Raw genomic sequence first — 14,929 nt, forward strand, 5'->3', positions numbered from 1 at the left:
ACCAGAGAGTTAGGTTTCAGAGGCTGCGCAGTCCCAGAATGGCATCCGCACTACAGGAAATTACTGCTGATGTCTTAAAGAAGTACCAGGGAATTATTTACCCACATTTGTGTTTCAGACAATAACAAAAAAGAGCACCCAACAGATGCACGTGTCAGGGTGGTTACTGCAAGTTTTTTTACTGCTCCTGTCAGATGAAAAAATGTTTACTTCTATTCCGATCTCTTTTATCCTTTCAATCCCACTACCTTATGCAGGCCACACTGGCTACTTCAACACTTGTACTGACTCCCTGTATGGATGCAGACCAACTTCACGGAATTAAAGGAAATCCAGATAAACATCATTTTTAGAAAAATGTTGAGCTAGAGTTCCACGAATATTTTAGATGCTTACAAGAATGCAAAAGGGTATATCTGCACTGCTCAGGATGTGAACACAAAGGAAAGGAAAGTGTGTTTATTACTGCTCTTCCAGCTGCTCTAATTAATGGAGAAAGATAAAAGTGGTAACTTGGAGAGGCAGGACATAGAAAATAAATTATGAAAAAAGTAAGCTCATGTGAATGAATCAATTTTCCATTGCAACTCACTCAGGCTGAGACCTGGCTATTAAAGAACAGTTAGCTAGAAACACAACCTGGTTACTTGCTTGTTCAGGAAATAATATTTTTAGTAGCAGGCTTACCTATCCAAATACATGCTACATTAACCAATTGGTGAATACATAAATCATGGAGAAGAGAGGGAAAAAAAAATAAAAACTGCAGGACACAAAAAGGAGGGGTATTGAGAAGCTCAGTGCTGCTGGAAAGGGAAACTGGCTGCTGGAAGGCCAACATTTTTATCTCTCAGCTACATTTCAAGTCACAAAAACAACAATTTCCATCTTTGTGCTCATCTTCAGCCAGGCAAGCAGTCCTACCAGCAAATCCTGTAGGACTGAGATCCTGTGCATCAGTCCAAGAAACCAAACCATTATCTCTGCTATTGTCACTTGCCCATAAAAACAAGGTACAGCAGTCAGACATATCCTAAACAGGCACGGAGGTTCAGCTCCAGAGAGAATTGCTGCTACTATGATGTGCTTTCCAAAAGCCTCCCAGGAATCATCTTTCTTGGTTCTGTGGTCTAGGGAGCCCTGAAACCAAACTGGAAAGCAGAGGCTAAGAGAACAAGAAGACATTATGGCAGGCACAGTTTCCCACATGTGATTTTCCTCCTGCTATCTACTGACAGAGGTCATTCTGTTATTAATGGAAGCAGTTCAATATTCTCCCCAAATAACCTGTCATAAAGGCTTAATATTCTCAATGCTACATTCAAAGTACTATATATAATTCATAGTTATTATTTCAGTCTAATTTCGTCTCTTTAGCATTTCAATATATATATGTTTAAACTTATAATCCATTTTGTCCTGCATTTATTGAAGGTCCATCAGCCTTTAAGATACGTATGCTCTGAAAAACACCCCACTAGAATTGAGTGACTTCAACTCCCCCCACCATCAAGGAACAGGAGTTCACATTCTAGCACAGTAGCCTCAATTCAGAGTGTTTCATCTACTGCTTCTCTGTAACTAATTTTATTTCTTGAACTTTTCCTTTTAATGCTCCCCATTTTTAGCAAGACTTATTAGAAATGTTTTCCAGCTTTGCATAACAGACAAAAATATACCACTTGTGACTGAGAGCACAGACATCTTCCTGTGTGAGTAATTGAAGAGTAACATCAAACTAATTTAATTTTAATATTCAGAATAACAATAATTAAAACAACCTTTTTTATGACAGTAGTCAATGATCTTACTGAGGAAGGAGAAAGAGTAAAGAAAATTACTTTTTTGGGGTTTTTTCATTAATTGCTCTGATCCTCAGGCCTGTTGGTTTTATGATATGATCCCTTGCTGCTTTGCATAAGCTAGCAGCAGCTTACTTCCTGCTACTCTGTTTCATGAGAAAATGAGCTCCCCTACCCTAAACAAGCACCCTTTAATTCTTTTATTGCTAATCCTTACTTGCATGCAGCAGGCTGCTGCTTCCCCAGAAGATCCTAAACAATCTGTCTCAGGGTTGTGATTCCAGGTGATTCTAACAGTGTTAGGGGCATTATTTCTACTTAATTTTCTGAAAATATACAAATTTTCCTTAATATACTGAAACGTACTAACTTGCCCCTTTCTACTCAAGTATATGACATTATCCAGTGAACGTTTTCAAAGCTACCCAAATATATTATTTGTGCACCATTCCAGCAAAAGTCAGATTTGGAGGTACAGGATTTATTAAACAAAATTATACAACACATTAGAAAATTCACCACACAGGAAAAATGCTACCTGCATCATCAGAAAATGCAGATGTGCATTTTTGTGGTGAAATGGCAACTGGAGATCATATAGAGAGAAAACAGAGGAGAGAGCACCCTGCTTTGGGTACAAATCAGGTACAGTGCCCAGGGAGCAGCTGATGCTTGTAGGCAGAAAGGAGCAGGCTGAAGACCTGACCTGAGGATCTGCAGGTCAGAGCTAATGCAGCAAAAAGCTGGTAATCTACACAGACAAAGCAAAACAATGGAATAGGGGAAATGTTGTGTAATCATTTAGTAGTTGTGTTGGCCCGCTCTTAGTTTAAAATCATTGCCTCTTGTCACTATCTGACATACGAAGTCCCTATCCCTCCTTCCTGTAAGTCACGATAAGGTCTCCTTGGAGCCTTCTCTTTCCCAGGCTCGCCCAGCCTGACTTTGCAGGAGAGGTGCTCCAGCCATCTGATCATCTTCATGGTCCTCCTCTGGAGCTGCTTCAACAGGTTCCTGTTTTGTTTTTTGCTGAGGATGCCAGAGCTGGATGCAGCACTCCAGCTGGGATCTCCAGAGGGGGAGAATCACCTCCTCACCCTGCTGGCCATGCTGAATTTGCTGCAGCCCAGGATGTGATCAACCTTCCAGGCTGCAAGTGCACACTTGTTGGCTCATGTCCAGCTCTTCGTCCATCAAGAACCCCCAAGTCCTTCTCCACAGGGCTACTGACATTTTGTTTTGCTACGTGTTGCAGTGTGATGCAATTTTACGTTTTAGCTATCCCAGTCCTTTCCCAGGTGTGGCAATACCTTTTCCCTTCCCCTCCCCTTGCCCCCTTGCTAAGTGCTGTCCGTCAATCTTAACATTCCAGCAAGGGCGTCGTCTGGTTGGTGAAGTTCAAAAGATGCTTCTCAGCCCTGGGGTCATTGGCCCAGCCAAATGTCACTTGTCCCCTGAGACTCCCCCCTCCCACCTGGTTGGTGCCATACCCGCCCTCTCCCTCCCCCTCCCCCAGAGCTTAAAAGGACACTGAGACCATGCGGTCAGGATTCTGTTGGAGCTGTTACCAAGATTCAGAGATCTGTGATCCTGGAATAAACTCTGGATTAAACCCTCTGCAGAATCCGTCTCCTTTTCACCTTCACCTCGTCAAAAGCTTCTCCATCAGAGGTAAAACCTGAGTTCCTGCATGTCTGGACTTGTTCCAAGTGCCAGCTACAACATCCAGCCAGCCAAAGGTGTCTCTGAGGTGAAACCACCACAGCTGCCGCCTCTGGTCAAGCAGCAAGGGTCAGACAAGCCCAGACACGTTCCGTCCAGTAATATGGGGATCATATTCCAATAGCTACAAAGCTCCTACCTGCCATCAATATCACAGAATCATAGAGTAGTTTGAGTTGGAAGGGACCTTCAAAGATCATCTAGCCCATCCTATTCACCATGGATAGGGACTTCTTGCACTAGATCAGGTTGCTCAAAGCCCCACCCAACCTGACATTGGACACCTGTTCATCCACACCATCTCTCTGACTCTGAGCAGAGCAGAAATATACTTCAGCTAGCTATGCAAGCAAAGCCCCCAAAAGATATCTCATTGTCATCCGTTTATTTTCACTTTTATTAAACGCCAGAAGTGCAAAGAGTTGAAATCCTCTGGAGAAAAAAAGAACAAATATCAGTACTGTGATAAAACAGAGCTGGTGGCAGGCTGCTAATTCATTTACCTTTTTTCTCCACCTCCTTGACGGGGCCTTACTGCCTCACTTTCCCCATTACTTTCCCCTCAGGTCTGATCACTGGCACCAATTCCAAGCTAACAACCACACCTGATTCCCCACAGAACCACCTGGGGCTTTCTGTACCTCCCTCCTCCTTTGTAAAGCACAGCAAAGTAAGTCCAGACTGCCTAAAAGGAATTGGAAGACCTTCAATTTGAACTCTTGGTCATATCCAACTGGAGAAGCTCTGGTGCTTCACTGATGGCTACCATTCACTTAGAAAATCTGATCATTAATTAGGTGAAAAAACTGCTTGTCCATGCTTCATGCTCTTAATCTCCTCAAAACTACATCACACTATGTTCAGGATACAAGGGGAAAGACATTTAAGCTGTAATTACAGGTAACTGGTCTTCAATGTTACTTGGTAGCAGCATTCAGATTTGAGTCCATTTTTCTCACATTTAGCAAAAGGTAACACTTTGTTCTTAAAAAGGAAACAAAAAAATCCTTCAGTAAACAAATATCCACACATTAAGCTGGATGAGAGGGATGTAAATTTCTCACTACAGGTAATCAATTAAACTCAACATTCTTCTGTAAACCCTAATCTAGCTCCCAGTTATTCAATAGGAGTTTAAATTACCACAACTTTACCAGTGGGACTAGTCAATTTCTTCTGTGTCTCATTTCCCTGGCTCATGTTCTTCCAGTTAGAAGGAGAAAGCCAGTTTGGATTGCCTTTTTCTACTTCTTTCCCTTTCTAATTTGTTTTACCTTATTTTCTTTCATTCCAGCTCTATTCCCTATTCTTCAGGCATATAAATGAACATTCAAATACATTTTGTAATAAAGATAGGAAAATTTGATTGTGGTGGCTCTCCAGAGCAAAAGCATGGAGACATCTGCTTTTAAGCCACCCAAGCTCTGATCATGTTCCAGTCAGAATCCACATACAATCGTAATTTCCTCCCTGCTTATCTGGAGATGGTAAGTAATATATTTCTGGCACATGAAACAAGTAATCTCAAAAAAGGGACTCCTCCCCAGAACAGTGAAAAAAGAAACCAAAAAAGCCCTTTGGAATTTTTATTTTTACTTGTCTCCACTTCAGTAACAAACTGAAAGCCATGATTTGAAAATGCAACTAGGTAAGAAAGTGGGAGCGCACAAACAACAAAGTGCCAGTGACAGCATTCATAATGCCACCCTCGCATCCTCCAGTTTCTTTAACACAGTATCCAAATTCCATGGTTTCCCTAATACTTCCCATTTAGGATAGGTTGCTCTGCTAAAAAGCAGTCATCCTGCAAAGATGATCACAGTGCTATGCAAAAGAACCACAATTATGCATTTTCTCCCTTAAATGACACCTGCAAAAATACTTCTGCCTATTGAAACACCTATAGCAAGACTACTGCTCAGTCTGATAATGACATATACAGAATAGAAACTTTTATCTGAACATACATGTTCCAACTTCAAAAAAAGATGGGAGAGTTGATAGGGTTATCCACCACATCATACACCAGAAACTCCAACAAACAACACAGTGTCTAATTACACTTAATGCTGCTACATGTCTTGATGTCAATCTGAAACAAGGAAAGTGTGAATCCAGGAGACCTAAACGCTTAAAGAATTTTTTAAAAGTAATATTCTTGATAGGTGTTGAGGCAAAGACATGAGATCTGAAACCTAGTCTGAATCTCAAAGTATGTGAAGAACACAGTATTTTGCAGTAATTCTCCACAGGAAAGGCATTCTCTCTAAAAATACCTTTTTGTTTTCCTTCAAGAAAACATGAAATTAGTAGTTTTCTTTAACTAATGTGTATAGATTTGGGAAAAGAAGAAAAACCCCGCCTACCTAGTAAACAATGAAGGCTTGTACAGTAACAGTCTCATGTATGGCTTGACCTTTTAGCTGCTAGTCACACACAATGATAAAACAGAGACTACAAACCCCCACTTCTGATTCAGCTTTTATTTCAGAGGGACAAAACACAACATCTACAAAGGTTAACATAATGGTTTTCTTGCAGAAAACACAGGAAGACCTTTTACGCCAACAACATCCTGAAAACATGCTGCCCTGAAAATCTGTTCTGTCTGACCTCTGCTTTAGACTGCCCCAAAATGTACCTCCAGAGGCAAAGCAAGCAGCTACATCAGATTTTAGGTCATGCATTTGCAATAATTCACCTCAAATGAGGTACACAATGATGCACTCATCCCCTCCCCTCCCAAAAGTGTCCAATAATGATAGGTGTATACTGGTACTCTTAATCTTAAGGACATGAAAACAATTTAACATAATAGACAGATTCTGGAAAAAAAATCACAAACAGTCATTTGCAAAGAATATAAAAGTGTATTTCTGCTTCTCACAAGCATGGCTGTGGTATACTTATGATCAGAAACCAGTTTGTTCATTAATTAAAATATTTTACCTGTAATGGTTGCCAAGTTTTGCTACATGATAATATTAACATTTGAAAACTGAATTTGAAAAATTCTTAGTAATTTTTTTTTAAATCCTTCAGACCAAATCTGTTAACACACAAAATTAGGTCAACTAAGAAAACCTGAGAAAGATCCCTAGAGATTTGTTTTGGATAGCTTAAGATGAAGGTTTCACTTGAAAAGGCGTCCAGTGAAAGACAGCTGCACAGAGCACATGAAAATCCAAATACACAAGAAAAGAGCTCAGCTCCACCTCAGTGGAAGTAAGCAGGTGCTAGGGGATCTATTCTCTGCACAAAACTACATGTGGGTATAATTCCCCTCTAGCAGAGGAAAACATTAAATGCTGGCACAGGTCTGACAGCAGAAGGTTGGAGAAAGGTTTACAGTGCTAGATTCTGTGGATACATCTCATTTCCAATATCTCCACTAACACACCACTGATTTCCTTAACCCTTTCCCCCAGCAGTTTCTCAGCACAGTTACCAGAAACTGCCTCAGCTTTGCCACCTAGGCTCCCCAGTCCATTCTGAGTGAAATAAATCTACTGTTTTAACCAGGCAAGTTAAGCAAAATAGTTTTGGCAGAAACAGAAGGGTTCCTGTTTTCAGCTGGCAGGTCAGGGGCAGTAAACGCATGCAGAAGATGAGTGACCAGCTGCCAGGGGTGGGGGGATGACTGATGCAAAAGAGAAGCAGACATCACAGCTATGGACTGTGCTCTAGAGATTCATTGTTCCTTGGACAACACATTATTATCACAACATAACTGGATGTTGGATTCAACAACGACAAAGTTGGATCAGTCAGTGTTCCTATGGCAGTACATGAACACGAAGCACTGTCACCACCCTTTTTCTGACCAGTCTTGCTGTCCTCCTACCCACAATACCACTTCTCTTGTCATTTATCTTAAAAAATACCAAATCCCATGGCACAGGATGGCATAACTTTGTCACCCCTTCAGTAAACACACCACCAGTAAACTGGTGACGAAGTCCACCCTCAGCTTCCCTTAAAACAAACATATTTGCTGTAATTCTCTCGATCAACAGTGGACCTTAAAAACAACAGACCTTTCAATTTCTCCTAGACCTTTCCCTTCTAACAGAATGAAAGAACAGAGAACAGATACCAGAATGCTGTTCAATACCCCCTTGCCTGGAAAAGGTCTGCAGCAAGTTGCAGAACCCTACAGCTTTTCCACTGCTCCACCACCAGCTCATGCCCCCTCTCCAAAGAGCCCAAACACACCCCAGAATCATCCAATGCAGGCTGACGTGCAAGCTGCTGAAATGGCACAGCAGCAGATGCTGAACAGAAGCTGCAGCAGCAGATATGGTGTGAGAAACCTTCTGCCAGGGCTTGGAGAGTGCTTGGCTTTCTACCTGAACCTATGACATGCAAATGAGTCATAGAACAGGGTCAAGCAAGCTGAAACATCTCATTAAATTTTGTTGATGCCTGTATTGCCAGTAACTCCAGACAATGCAACTGCTTAATGTCACTATTGTACTCATGGAGGGAAAAAACCAGGATATCCACTGCATAGAGTGAACAAGTGGGTGTTTGTACTAGATTTTAACAAGAAAAAATAATTCTGTACACATAAACAAATAAAAGGAAGTTAAATTCTGGAGAGTGGGCAAAATTACATCTTCACTGGCCACAGGTGTGCTGGGTTAGGCACCAAATGGGAAGTTTGCACAACAGGTACAGAGTAATGCATTCCCTAAAAACACCTAACTCTTGACTATTCTGATTATAGTGACACTTGGCTGTGGTGAGGTGGAAATCAAACCTGACAGATAACACAGTCCTACTACTATTCCTAGTATTTGTTAATTCAGGGTGCATAATTATCCTACACACATAAGTTCGTGCTGTTAAACATACAAACAGTCAGCTATATAGCTCAATTACTTAACAGTATTATGTTAAAATTTGATATGCCTCTGAGATAGACATTTAACAATTCTGACAATTTTAATCTCAGCCTCAAACATTGTTTTGCCTCACAACCAGGAAGGGAATGAAACTCACTAAATATTACAAACACATTAAGATGTCACAAAGTGGCAAACTACAACCCACGACTGCACTTTAAAAACAGACACAATGTGGCAACATTCATTATCATCTTATATTAACACAAGTTTTATCCAAGTACTGAAACACCAAAATTGAATGCCAAATTAATTGTTCTCTGATTCTGCCATTTTCTGAGAAGAAATTTATTAAATAGCCTAACTAGAGCTCTTTAAAATCGAAAGCATCCAACCTAATTTGTACTTTTGTTTGGCTCCTGCATGTCCTAGAAATCAATAGTACATTATTATTAACTCAAATGAACATAGCAACAGGCAGATGGGCCAAACCCTAGAAGGCTGTACTGTCACTAGTTTCCCAAACATGAACATCTCAATAGAGCAGAGGAGGAAAGCGTATTTGAAAATCATGTTTGAGAGGAGTGCTTAAGTATTTCCAAGTTAGTGGAAACACTCATATATACATGCTTTCAAGTCTAAAGATAGTGATTTACAAGAACTTCATCTCTTCAAGTTTCAGTTGTTCTCAACAAGAAAACTTCCAGTAAACTCATCCTATATAGAAAATGTTTTATTAACTTAAAACTTTCACAGGATATCTTAAAGTGTGAATGAAAAAGCCAAACCAAAACAACTGTAAAAGATTGAACATCAGATTTTTGATACCATATACACTACAGCACATGCAATAAAATACATTTTTTACAGAAAGAAATATTTCAACTCTATAGAGTATATTTGTTCTAGTTCAGCTGCAGAAGGAAAAAAAGGTGTCTGTTTGTTATATCAAAAAGAATGGACTATGGAATTATAAAGCACCATCTCGCAGCCATCTAGGCTCAGGTTCAATTCCCAGGCTAAATTAAACTTTCAGTTTTATTGTGAAGCTGCCTGAAAAGGAGCATTGCAGGTAATGCTTCAACTTGATTCAGGCAGTCAGTCATGTTTCAGGTTACAAAACGATTTCACCGACATACCCTCTGTTGTTTTAGTGACTGCCAGGGGTGCTCTGCTGCCAGGCCATGTGCACATTGCCTGCCCCCGTCTGCTTGCAGCAGATGTGGCTACAGGAGAGGAATGCCCGAAGGACAGAGAGATGGCTAAGGGAAGAGCAGCGAGCAGCTGACTTCTGAACACTGAGCAATGTCCTTGCCTATCTAAAAGCAGAAAAAACCTTTTTAATCCCTATATATATATAGGGAATATAACTGACAGCATCCTGAACAAAGAAAGATGATACACCAACCTGGGAATAGGAGGGGACTGTGTAAAGTGAGGATCTGATATCCTGTCACCAGCTGCCACCAGATGTGGTGATACTCTAGAGGGGAGTACACAATAATTAATCACACTCCCAGAAGTCAAATTAGGCACCAAGAAAAAATGGTCCTTCTGACCCAAGAGAAAACCAGTCAAGTTCTAAAGTATGGCATTTTATTGTAATGTTGTCAAGGTAGCAATATGTGCTACAATACACAGAAAGCACTGCAAGTAATCTTGTTTTCTCAATCTAGGGAAAAATGCAGTTGAACAGAGTACAGTCCTTCCCCCTTCTACACACACTGGTAACATCCTCCACCAAAGCAAGTGAAAGCATATCTTTAAGAAGAAGACCCAGCAACTTTAAACACTCTCAGCAACTGCAAATCTACTACAATCCTTTACTGCCCTCATTGCTACTTATTAGTTCAAAGTACAACATGCCTAACTTCATCTCTCAGACACTGGATGGTCAAGTAAATATCACGTATTTTCCTTACACACATGTATGATATATACAGGCACCATATAGTTCCTCAGATGTACAATCTGCAATTGTGACACCTGCTCTCCAAACCCTGGATCACTTCGGTCCCCATGCTCTTATTAATATTTCACATCCTTCCTCACGTGTGAGCGGCAAAACCAGACATGGAATTCCTGTGATCTTACTAATGCCACGTACTTTCCTACTTCTGTGCAATATTTATATTGCTGCACAGCCAAAGACCACACTTCAGTTGCAGAATTGCAATGAAAACCCCCGTTGAGCTGATCCTCTGCACAAATTCTTAAGCCTTCTTTCAATAAATTACCAGTTTGAGGACAGTCCCCTATCGTGCTGGTGTACCCACAATCCTGGTTCCTTTGTATGTGGCTGCATGAAAAATGCCTTCTGATGGATGCTGATCATTTAAAAAAATTATTTTGAATATGGTATACTAGTAACTTGTTCCACACGTGCACAAACCTGCACATAATATGCTGGTAATGATGCGATATCATCACAGAAGCTGTGAATATATTGATATTAACCAGCCTTACACCAAGATCCAGCCCCCAGGGAACCTCACAAGAAACAGCTGCACTCCCATAGAAGAAAGGCACGCCTAAGTTCCTCTCTAAACTAAGAAAGATTTATGAAGCAACTTTGCCAATGTTTGTGGTATTTATTCCACAGTGACTCCATGGCACAATTGTTTTAAACTCACATTTCACTACAGACTTAATAGATATATCAGGGACACAATATAGGGTGAGTCTGCTACAATAGAGCAGTTGATGAATAGCTTAGGAATTTGGGAGATGTGGGTTTTTTACAATTCAAAATGCTGGGAAGCTATTTGCTTTAGTTCTACTGTAAACTGGTTTTTAACAATCGTTAAGTCATTTTGAAGTACTCAGAGCGAGTAAGCCCTGGCTTGTCATTTATTTCAGAGGCTCCATTTTAAAGTTTTCAATTTTTCAGCCAGGAAAACAATGAATAATGTGAGTAAGGAAAATCATTCATAGCATTAACCAAAGATGTTTAGGCTTCTTTCTCTAGTAAGGAACAAAAAAAAAAAAAACAAACTAAAAACAACAAACTAAAAGAACAGTTAGTAGACCATGTAACCAGTCAAATAACATTGTAATTCAGCAGCATATTTCCATGTACATAAACATATACACAGAATTGGTGAAGCTTGTAGCATTGCCTATTAGGCAGCTGCTGAACATTTCCAATCCAAGATGCTGCTTCCAGCTGCTTGTAACTTGGCCAGACTTTGACTGCTTGGGTTGAAATTTTCCAAGTTGAATGTCTGCCTCAGGCTGAATTCTCTTCCATGTGCTGTAGAAGTTACCTCTGAGTGAGGGGTGCAGAAAGAGGCAGACTGGGATTAGAAGAACTCAGCCAAAATACTTGAGCTGTTTTCAGAACAAAACCAGGGAAAATGCTTACTCCCAATGGCAATACATGTCTGGAAACTTGGAAGGCTTTAATGCTCTTCCATCTCCTGATGACAGATCTGAATGAGTGGTGGAGTTCTTTTGGAGGTCCCCCTTTTGCTGCCCCCATGAAAAGTCCACCTGCATTTGGTCAAATGTCCAAAACCAGACTGCACTGTGTGCATTTTCAGTAGGTGTTTGCTAGGCCATATCCACATTCTTCTCAGTTCCTCATGGTGATCAGACAACACAAGCAATTATGAGCAAGTACAGCAACACAGACCACAGCCATGACCCAATGCCACTGGTTACCCTCAGTGGGGGGCTCTGACAGCAGAGTCCCAGGTGTTACCTTACAAATCCGCCTGATGAAGGACAGTGAACAAATATGCTACCCCAGGCTGCCTATCTGCTTTTTGGCGCCTTTCCTAAGGGAAAGAAAATCTAGGAAATTACTTACAAAATGCAGTATTAAAAGCATGGTAGCAAAGCAGATTTTGGAAATTATTAGAACTAAGTGGTCTACCTTAACAAAAAATGTCTCCTAGTGCTCATGTGCATCAATCTCTAATTAGATAAATCTGTATTTGCAGCTGACCTGGCCACATTTTTTCCCACTGAAGCTTTGCTAAAATTAACACACAAACTCCTCTTTTTGCCCTTGTTCTCTAGAGCATCATAAAACACTTTCAAATCACAGAGGAAATTATTTCTTTTCTCTTAGGTTCTTATATGCTTCTCATCACTACAGTAATCTGTGAGATAAATGATACTGTTATCCACATATTTTTAATACAGGAAACTAAGATATATTAAAGCAAAAAACTATGGACACTGAGTCAGCAAAACTTACACTCAAGGCTTGTATTTCTAACATGCTTAGACCTGCAAAACATCTTCTGTACACAGAGACCAAACAGACACTCATTTATGTTCCAGATGGTTAAGTTTAGCATAACTGCAAAGCAGATCCCAGGGACTCAGGCCAGGCTCCCAGAAAACCCAACAGACCACGGGCAAAAACCTTTATGTTTATGTGGAAATCAACGGCAAAGGAAATCAAGCTGCAAAATCCGATTCTCCAGCTGTCTCAGCTCCGAAGCTGCCTCTCCCTGTGCCTACAGTTGTTTGCCCCATTCACGTCTCCTCACTGCTGCCCAGCAGCAGTGTAGAGAGCTGTAGAGGTGTAGAGCTGCTACACCTTGGGGGACGCATGTCGCGTCCCGAGCTGGCCGGGAAGGATGGTGGCACATCCTGTCACACCATCCTCGGGCACATGTCCGAGGCGGGCAGGTGAGCCCGGCATCCTGAGCGCTTGGCTTCCCAAACTTACCGGCGGGGTAGGGCTGGGCACAGGGGAGAGGTGGTAAATGTATAGAATATATAGAGATCAGCGACATCCACTGGGTGGCAGACATGTTTCACGGGATCCAGACCCAGTGCGTACACAGAGGTACACAAAACGAAAGCTCCTAAATACTGGGCATTCCCCCTGTCTCAGAAGCAGCAATTGAACGGACACGGTAAAAAAAAAAAAATTAAAATCCCACAGAGGGAAGTTAACGTATTCTGCCTTGATTTTAACACCAGCTTCTTGTCCGTGGTGCTGAGGCATCGGAATTGCCCTGGCACTCGGGGGTTAGAGCTGTGCAGACACACAGTGTCCCGCGTCCCTCCTGGAGCTGGCTGCCCTCACTCGAGGTAGCCCGGACCTAGTAAGAGTCTTCAGAGTCTCTGTGCACTAATTAATGACCAATGCCTACTGAGGTAAAGCCTTTAAACTCTTCCCCAACTTAACAAACTCAAGGGAGAAGGAATTTTTTTGGACTAACAGCTGTAAATGAGTCCATGTGTGTAAGTAGCTAAACTTTAAAGTTGAAAGAAACATAAAAAGCCGGTATTGTCCATGAATTTCCACTTAGCATTTAAGCAGAATAATTTCAAAAGTTGGTTAGATGGAGAAGATGCCATCAACCAAATTTCAACCCAGGGCGTATATTTATAGCCATGTTGTGAACTACATAAAAAGTACACTTATAATGGAAATGCTGACAAATGCAAAACTCCTGCAGCTAGCTATGACAGTTTGACCACAAGCCCTCCTTGTGAGGGGAAAAGGCAACCTCCCCACCTTCTTTCTCAGGCAGCTCGACAGCGAGCTGGGCCAGGGGGTGCTCGGTACAGGTACCACCGCCCTGTCCCTGTGGGATGGATCGAGGCAACTCTTACTCCCCGTATTTCCCACATGTTGAATGAGCCACCCCCTGTTTTTGCCATAAACAACCGGAGGGCCTCTTACAGCCATGACTCACTCCGCAGGCTTCTCCTCCACCCCTGTGCGTGACTGTAGCAAACAGGCTGCCAGCTGCAGCCGGTGAATTAACACGACTTTTTTCGCAGAACCGTGGGGAGATCAGTCACACAGGGCAGGGCGGAGGGGGAGAGAGGGGGGGTGCGGGTGTGCTGTGGAACACCAGCCCGGGGTGAGTTTTATTTGTGGGGGAAGCAGCGGAGGAGAAGATCCGTGGCCAATGTGCCGGGGACGCCCGAGCGCGACCGTGTCCTCCCCGTCCCCCCCGCCCCGGGCCGGCGCCGGCCCCTGCCCCCCCTCTCCTGCCCCACGACGGCGGGCGGCCGGGAGGGAGGCAGGCAGGGGCAGAGGGAGGGCACGGCGGTGGTGCAGTGGTGCATGGGGAGAGGGAGGAGGTGAAGCTGGTACGCAGCAGGAGCCCTCCCGACACACGCGCCGCCGAACTCCCAGAAAGTTGGCAGCGGCGCCCGGCGGGACGGGGCTCCGCTGGCCGCCGCCCCAGGGCGCGCTCCGCCGCCCGGCCGGGGCCCGCTGCCTCCCCGGCCCCTTCGCACCCTATCACCGCCCTTCTCCCCACACCTTTCATCTCCCATGGGTGCCGCGGGGCAGGGACTGCCTGGCACGGGGCGCTGCCGGCAGTGGGGCTCGAACCCGTGGTCCGCGGTGTCTTTCCCCACCGTAGGGGAGGCGGCTGAGCCTCCTGGTGCCCCCGAGCGCGGGACGCGGGCGGCGGGCGGCGGGCGGTACTCACCGAGCGGCCGCGGCTCCTTCTCCCGGTCCGGGCGGCTCCCGCTGAGCGCTCGCCTCCTCAGGGGCGCGGGAGGAGGAGCGGCTGAGGGCAGGAGGTGGAGAAGGGCGCCGGGGAGGAGAGCGCTGGTTGAGCCCTCCCGGCTGCC

The 14,929-nt window shown here is 43.3% G+C and overlaps 1 protein-coding gene across 1 annotated transcript in view; it reads right to left on the reverse strand.

Moving 5' to 3' along the window:
* Nucleotides 1–14,860, reverse strand: part of ELF1 (E74 like ETS transcription factor 1) — an 87,718-nt gene extending 72,858 nt beyond the window's left edge. Inside the window, exon 1 of the mRNA XM_030946144.1 lies at nucleotides 14,785–14,860. The gene's annotated coding sequence lies outside the window, so the exon portion shown is untranslated. The remainder of the gene's footprint in view (nucleotides 1–14,784) is intronic.
* Nucleotides 14,861–14,929: the final 69 nt, after the last annotated feature.

The sequence above is a fragment of the Camarhynchus parvulus genome, chromosome 1 (assembly GCF_901933205.1).
Source record: "Camarhynchus parvulus chromosome 1, STF_HiC, whole genome shotgun sequence".
NCBI lineage: Eukaryota > Metazoa > Chordata > Aves > Passeriformes > Thraupidae > Camarhynchus > Camarhynchus parvulus.